This window comes from Poecilia reticulata, linkage group LG3 (genome assembly GCF_000633615.1).
Source record: "Poecilia reticulata strain Guanapo linkage group LG3, Guppy_female_1.0+MT, whole genome shotgun sequence".
In the NCBI taxonomy this organism is placed as follows: domain Eukaryota; kingdom Metazoa; phylum Chordata; class Actinopteri; order Cyprinodontiformes; family Poeciliidae; genus Poecilia; species Poecilia reticulata.
In genome coordinates, this window is record NC_024333.1 from 1,885,629 (window position 1) to 1,894,056 (window position 8,428).

Genomic DNA, 8,428 nt, shown 5'->3' on the forward strand with positions numbered 1-8,428 from the left:
TATATATGTGAAGTTGTAATCCCATCTTTATTATCCCATCTTGTCACAATTTATTTTCCAGCCTTGTTGTATTAATCTCACTTGAAAGTGTTGAATCCGTAGATCTTCTTTAAAACTTTTGATTATAATTTTCCAAAAAATGCAGCAAACAGATCCACTCCTGTTTGAATGAGAAGCTGTTTCTTCTGATGACTGACGATGACGTGTAGTGCTCAAATATGAATATATCTCATGTAAATGTTTACATCTGTTGCCACCATTTTTAACAACTTTTGAGTAAACAATCTTATTGGCTCAGTATCTGGATTTCTTATGTTGGAGACCTCTGGTGGAGCCAGCTGCACATTGTCCAAGCAGGATGGAGGTTTCAAATAAAGTTGCTGCTGTCAAAACTAGTGTGATTTGTGTGATATGAAAAAATGTGTTCCCATAGCAGTTTGATGAAATACACAAATTTGAACCACTTTATCTAGCGTAAAAATGTTTTATCTAGAAAAAAGGGTGTTTTTTTTGTTTGTTTTTTTTATTGGCATATTTCCATTGAGCAAATTTAATTCCGTAATTCCAATTTGTGCAGTTTTATAATCAGTGGAAACACAAGAAGAGCTATAACTGTGCCACCGTGTAGCGCACAACTGACCATCAATTGATTTTGACCCTAAATTCAATTACTAAACCTAAATATTCAAATCAGACTTGTTTGCGTTATGAATGTTCTCTCGATAAATGCTGTAAAAATGGTTACATGTTTTACGGATCATATGTGTAAACATCTGAGGTTCATAAAGAGCCAGAAAGCTAAATCCGAACAAAGAAAAGGTTACAAAAACAAGTCTCTGCAGGGCCCTTCAGTTAGACGGCTTATCCACAAATCCATATCGCTTTTGACACAAGCACCGTGTTTCACACACAGCAAGAGTGTACAGCTAGCTCTTTACATGCACATGACAGCGTGGTCCTCCAGTAAAGTGCCAAAGTCACATTTCTGGCTTTACTAGTCTGATCACAATTTTCATGCAAAGGTAACATTTGCCTTTATAATGGATTTGAGCTTCTTTTCCTTTTTTCCTTCCTTTCTTTGGGAAGCTGAGACTCATCTCATCATTGTGTAGATATATAGGTTAACGTTGTTATGGCATTTTAGCAAAAGGCCACCCTGAGTACCTCTCTGCCCTGGCATGAATCAAACTTCAAGACAGCTCAAAGCAGAATTCACTACTAAAATGTTGAGGAAAAAATGTATTTTTCCTGATAACTTTCACGTAGTACACAAATCTCATACAATAATAAAACCGTAGTTTGGATTTTTATTTTTTTTAAGATGTTAGATTAGGAGCAGTACGTTTTCAGGAGCCTGTATTGAACAACTTTAAATGCTGTATTATAAAATACCTTAATTTCTGTTATATAATAAGCAATAATTTTTCCATAATTGCTAAAGTACGTCTTTATTACCTGGAGAAGTGACTGTGACATTAATTAAGCAGTAATTATTTGGTTTATAATAATTGGTGATGATTAGGTGGAAGACTCAACTACTGGCACAAAGCAGGCGAGATCATAACAGAAAGTAAAATTAGTTGATAAAAAATGTTAATGAATTTACAGAAATTGGAGATGAAAATATCATAGCTAAAACTAACCAACACGGAAAGACTGGAGAACCTGACACCAGACCAAGCATTGAGCATTGGTAACTTTGCACACTATAATGTAAAAAAATTAGAATGATTACTTTTTTCATATTTGAACCTTCAGACACAGGGTGTACTTTCTTTTCATTGTGACTGGAAACGTACCAACATCTTGTTGTTCTCTTGTGGTGCTGAGCGCAGTAAGTAGATGTTGAAGTGCAGGTCAGAGTGGATGTCCAAGTTAGTTTCTAAGCTAAGTGGGCATCAAGGTCATGATCAAGCTTCCTATTTGCTCAGGAAAACAAACACATGCACACACACACACGCACACAAACACACCAGAAGCCTGATTCTGACTGACAGGACAATTTCTCCAACCTCCGTGATTTGGCAATCAACTTCATAGTAAAAAAAATCCTCAGCTCTGCCCTCCCTCTTGTTCTCGTAACACAGCTTCCTCACTTACACGGGGAAAAGAAAATGCAGCCGCTGCAAAAACACACGCAAATTTATGATACACAGAATCACACGTGAGGGGAAAACACTCAACCCCTAGATACACACAATTACCATCAGACAGTTGCTACATGCGCCGCCGTCCTAATGCACCTCCAGACTCGGACGGCGCGCGACTGAAACCGATGGAGGTCTTGGAAGGTGAAAGTTTATGTGGCTCCCTGCTCTGATTAGACGGGCGAAGATCTAAAAGTAATTGGCTCCTTTTACTCCCCTCTTTCTGCAGATTTACGGGATTCTCGGCAAATGACTGGCAGCTTCTTTACTACGGTCAAACAGTGAAGGATAAACTCCAGCTTCCTGAGTGCGGGGGACGGCGGTGGGGGGACATTAGCGGAAATTAGGTGCGGATGCTCCGAGTGCGGATGCGTGGACGGCGTAGTACACACTATACAAGTCTGAAATCAACCTTACAAATGTGGTTTGAAGCTTGAGTGCATTTGAGGATGATTCAGAGAGTCAGTCAGCACTGTGTTTGGGGTGACTTTGTCTACACAGTCTCAGTCAACCCAAAAAGGTTCAGAGAGTTGGTGTTGGCTGTGAATATTCCACCGTTCTATTATATATTTTTTTATTTTTTTGCCCAACTGCTTAACCTATTAGCACGCTGTGTAACGCCTCCCTGTTGCCCTTAATCTGCATAAAGCGGAGACAACACCTGACAACCAGGTGGACACTTCACTCCCAGAGCCCACAACAAGAGGCAGCCGAGACTTTTCCATCTTCCAGCCAATTATTTATTGATGACCTATTTATTTTTACCTTTAGTGTCAGTCAAAATTTTAGAAATGTGCATATATTCATGTTTAATTAATTCGCACACACAGGAGAGCCGCATCAGAACACACATCTAGTTCTTCTAACTAATGTATTATGTTTATAAGGCAGAAAAATATACATTATTCATCACTGATGTGGATGGAGTTGGAGGGATGGGGGGTTCTTTGGATATTACTATGTCACATTACTGTCAAATGCAGAGGGACTTAAAGGGGACAGCGAGCTTCACTGAAGGTGGTGGAAGACGGCAAAAAGGAAAACATGCGAGCAGATGGGAATACAGCACAGCTGGAGAGCGTCCACAGCGCTTTGCTTTGTCTGTGTTTTATGTTACAGTCTTATTCCAATTTGTACTAAATGAATGTCTTTCCTCGAAATTCCACACACAAATACAATGAAATATGACAAAAATGGGAAAGTCTTAGGAGATTTTTTGAAAATGTATGAAAAAGAGAAAACTAAGAAATCACATTTATGGACATAATCACAGCCAGTGAAGCTCCACATTGAACTGTTTCCATTGATTATGCTTGAGATGTTTCTGCAGCTTAGATGAAGTCCACTTTTGATAAGCCTGACTTGAGGCCCCAATCTGGAAAAAGATCCAAAAACATTTCTGCTGCTTTAAGGTCCCAGTGAGCTCAGTAGCCTCCATCATTGGTCAATGGAGGAAGTCTGGAACCAGCAGGATTCGTCCTATAAGCTGGCCAGCTGTCTTGGTCTTCTTGGTGGAGAAGATGAAGAACCTGAAGGTGGCTCTGTTGGAGCATTCCTCTGTGGTGAGAGGAGAACCTTCCAAAAGGACAAGATCTCTAAGGAGTGGCTTCAGAATCACACTGTGAACATCCCAGATAGTCCAGACTGGAATCTGACTGAACATCTGTGGAGAAAAGTGAAAATGGCTGCCAGACATTTCCATCCAACCTGCTGGAGAAGAACTGCAGAGGAGATCAAACCAAACTGCCTGAAGACCGATGAGCTGAGCTGGAGGCTCCAGATTCAATGAGACTGGAACTGGATCAACAAAGTACCAAGCAAAGGCTTTAAATACTTATGGAAATGTGATTTATTGGTTTTTAATCTTTAATACATTTAAAGAAGTCTCAAAATTGTCCACATTGTCATGATGTGTCATTTGTGTGTAGAAGTTTTAGAAAAACAGTTCACTTTATACAATTTGGATTATGGTAAAGTAAAATGTGGATAAAGTGAGGCGCTGTGAATTCTTTCAGCATGCACTGTGGGTAATGATACGGAGCTCAGGAAGAGCTTTGACAAAGACATTGTCTGGTCAGTTTCCAGACCAGATAAGAGTTTTATGAAGCAGGACAACTGTACTGAAACTTAACTGGAAAGATGATGGAGAAAAGCTCGGCTGATATATCAGTCATTTATGATGGGATGACACCATGAGCTCTGCAGGCTGAATTTGGCTGCACAAGAGGGCCTGTCTGTTCAGGAATCAATCTGGAACAAGGTGAACATCTCCAAGACAGCAGAGTCAGCAACCTGTCCAGTCGCATGTGCTATTTCTTGTTTCTCCTTTCTCCCAGTTAAATGTAACCTACCAAAATCTACCTAAATGATGGTTGTTTTTTTTTGTTTGTCTATCAGTTTCTTACGGAATATTTGTGTGGTGATTTAGAGCTACGAGAGTAAAACTATCTGAAAGTGAAATGAACTGAATAATGACACGGCTACAGAGGAAAACAAATCATATAACTCTCTCCTTCTTCTTCTCCTCCTCACCCCAACCCCCGGCCCAACTCAGCTCAAGTTCAAAAAGAGAGTGGAGGAATAAAATTTGAGTCCTTTTGACGCACAGCCCATCTATTTCGTTGCCCTGTCACAGCCTTTCCACTCCCATTCTCATTAGAATAATGTGATTTTACAAAGTAACAGTAAGGAGGGGAGATGAGGCGACAAACCGGACTGGCTGCTTGACGTCTCTCTGAATCGTGACTACTCATACTGGCGCCGGATCCCTGATTGGCGGTCCCGCTGAGTCGTGAGGAAATGTGTCTTTTCCAAGTAGCATCTCTGGGAGTGATGGTGACACACACACACACACGCACGTGCATACACACAGAGTCACAAAAGGCAAGCAGAGGACATAAATAGCAGAGGAAAAATAAACAATGCCAACATAAAACAAAGCTCTGAAAAAATCACATACACTCATCATGGTCATCTTAGCAACAGAATTTATTAAATAATATTTGTGTCAAAAATCAAGTAGTAATTCATCTCTAACAGCTAATTTAACCACTCGGGAGAACATTCAGGTTCTACAGTGAACTTGCAATACACCAGGTCTGTTAAAGCAGAGAAACACGTAAAAGTTGAACAACAACTTTGGCAAGTAAAGTTTGATTTGTTCGGTGGGAAGCTGCTTGTTGTTTGGGCAGAACTGGCATGTTTCTCTCTGCACCACAAGCCGCTTAGAGTGAAAGGATCTTGGTTCTGGTTCTGTTCATTGGACGGGTCAAATACATAAAAAGGAACTTACTGTAAACTTGATCTTGTGCTTGGTGAAAAAAAACCAGAATTTTAATAAAACTCTTAAATTTTGGACAAAAAAATAAAGTGTATGGTAAGAAAAAGTTTTAGGAGAACATTTTTGAGGGTAATCAAAACAGAACTTGTTGCTTCTTTATCTGTCTCCTTTTGTAAGTCTCTGTGTATCCATCAATTTTTTATGTGCATTTTGAAGTATTGCATTAGAAAAGTTTGATGGGAACAGAACAATTTGACATAATTTCCTCAATTTCGGAAAAAAGTTTAAGTTCACTTGAGGGTTTCGCTTTAAAAAAAAAAAGTTAATGTGCACCTCAACCACAAGGTCCTTGCATAACTCTGGTTGGATAGAGTTGTTAGAGCTAGCCCAGTTTTATTATGTTTGGGGAAGTCAAGATGATGCTTTCAGACTGAATTCTTATCATAGAAGACAAACTCAATCTTTTTTACTTCTCCATTAGGGTAACTGCAAATTTCAGGTCAGCTTTAAGGTGTTAACTTTATTGCAAGGGCTTTTTCTCAGTGTATAACCCTATTAGTCCAAGCTGATGAAAGACTCCCTTCACTGCAGACAGAGACGCTGGCGCTCAAGCAGTTTAGAGTTCATGACAGCCTTGAAGTTTCCTAGATTATTCCTGATCATCCTAAACAATTTATCTCACCTGAGGACAGTCTGGGTCAGATGTTTGAAAAGTCGACAGCTGTTCTGACTTTACTATGATTTCATTTTCCATGTATTTCATTGTTTCTGAGGTTTTTTTGTTGTAGGTTGTTAGTAATCACAGGTACAGACAAGATAAGCAACCCTCTACTGTCAGTTGAAAATATCAGAAAGGCCTTTTTTCCCCACTTTCAACCCTAAAACAGTTTCACATGCCTGTAATCATGACAGATCGCACTGAAAACACGCAGCATTGATCGCTGCATCCACAAATCGAAAATGACGGTACAGACAGGATCCTCTGATCCAGGTTGTATATGTCCACCATTTTTTGAGGTGCTGTGTGCTTGTGTATGGACGCACGCCGACAGTCCTGCGGCTGAGAAACATGTGGACACACATCAGAATAGCTCTCCAGCAGAGTTGACAGGCGACGCTCAAATATCTGCAACTGTTCACTCGGCTCTTTGTTTGGCTCAAAGTCTGAAGACAAGTACGATGATGATGATGAGCATCCACATCCTGTTCTCATTCAAAGCCAACCGCTGCCTTCTTGAAATTAATTAGGGGAGACATTTCACAAAATTAGGTTTATTCATGTCGTGTGTTCACATGCCGCGACTGAGCGAAATGTGAAAGAATAGACCCCTGTAATTTTTATAGCCCTACTGTTGGTGCTAACAATTGCTGTCACAAAGCAGATTTTTTTCACACACACACATACATACACTACATCTCTGACTTTGGTTTCCCCTCAGAAAAGTAAGTGGCAGTGCCGGGGTTGGAGCTTGACTTTGTTAATCGTCAGATGACAACTTAACAGCTTGCGCGACCATAATTAACGCTGCTTGAACCGAATGTGACGGCGTGTGGAGTTGGGAGTGTCGGACTGGGATTGAAGAGAGAAAGCAGAGTGGAGCGGGTGGACGGGGAATAACAGAGGAATGCAAACAGTGTGGCAGCGGTAAAAAGTTGAACAGAATCAACTAAATAATGCAGACAAAATGCTTCATCTGTCGCCTGCCATCTCAGGTACGAGGCCCACCTGACTGGAGCTGTTCCTCTTTAAAGCCTCCCCCTCTCCACCATTCCCTCTCTGTTTGAATTATTCACATAACCAAAGAGGCAAACAGTGACTTCTAAAAGCCATTATTATGTTTAATAATGACTAATCCATGACTAGAGCAGGGACTGTGGGTGGACGGGGGTGTGTATGTCGAGGCAGGCGAGCCTTTCAGCCTGAACCAGATGCACCGATGAAGGTTAGAAATGAGCTCTGACTCTCAGTCTCGGTAGTTCCACTCTATGCATATTTATCACCTTGCCCAAACAGTTACAGTTTGAAAAGTGGTTTCATATTCAGCAATCCAAAGCAAAAAAATAAAGCTACCGATTTTATGTAGCTTAAGTTGAAATTGAGCACTTTTAAATGATTTTCCTGAGCCTGAAGCGACTTCATCATTCACTTCATAGAGTTCAACGTTTGAAACATCAACTCAAACATTGTGTTACCGCCAACATGAAAGGTCAACACTGAATTCAAACTCCAATGTGAATTTCTGAAACCCACAAATGAAACCACTTTAGTGTTATTTCTGGAACTAGAATGAACAAATATTACATTGTTTATTTAATTTAAACAATCAAATGTAATTGCATGGTACACATAAAGTGCTTTACTTTTTGAACAAGGTGTTGGGAATCAAACAAACACTAACTCAGAAGAAAAGTATCACTTTTTTGCATGTGTCTGAACACTTACCTGTAAACTGTAGCTCTTTTAGTTCTACATTCATGCTGCTACAGTCTGAGGTTGGGCGATTGGATGAATTTATCAACCATCGATGAAGACCCAGGACCCCAGGACTGCTGGAGGGACTATGTCTCTCAGCTGGCCTGGGAATAGCGTGAATTTCCCCAGGGAACTGGCCCAAGTGTTTGGGGAAAGGCTTGAGGCGTACATACTCAGTCGTACTTCATTCCACGGAGGTTCGCCTCAAAGCAGACGTTAAGCTCAGAGTTGCACGGAGAACTGCTTAGCGGGAAACAGTGTTCACATTTAACTATTAGTATGCAGCATCAAGCTGATAAGTTTGAGAGTCTGTATAACCAGGACATGCTGTAATAACTAACTTTCAACTAACTTTTGAAACTGGCTAGTATCAATTCAAGTTGTGGAAAATGAAGGAATTTGTCCTGAAAAATGTAAGAAATTCCTACACTTGACGATGAAATCTCAACCATCTGTTAACAGTGTGTGTGTGTGTGTGTGTGTGTGCGTGTGCGTGTGTGTTTGTGTGTGTGTGTGTGTGTGTGTGTG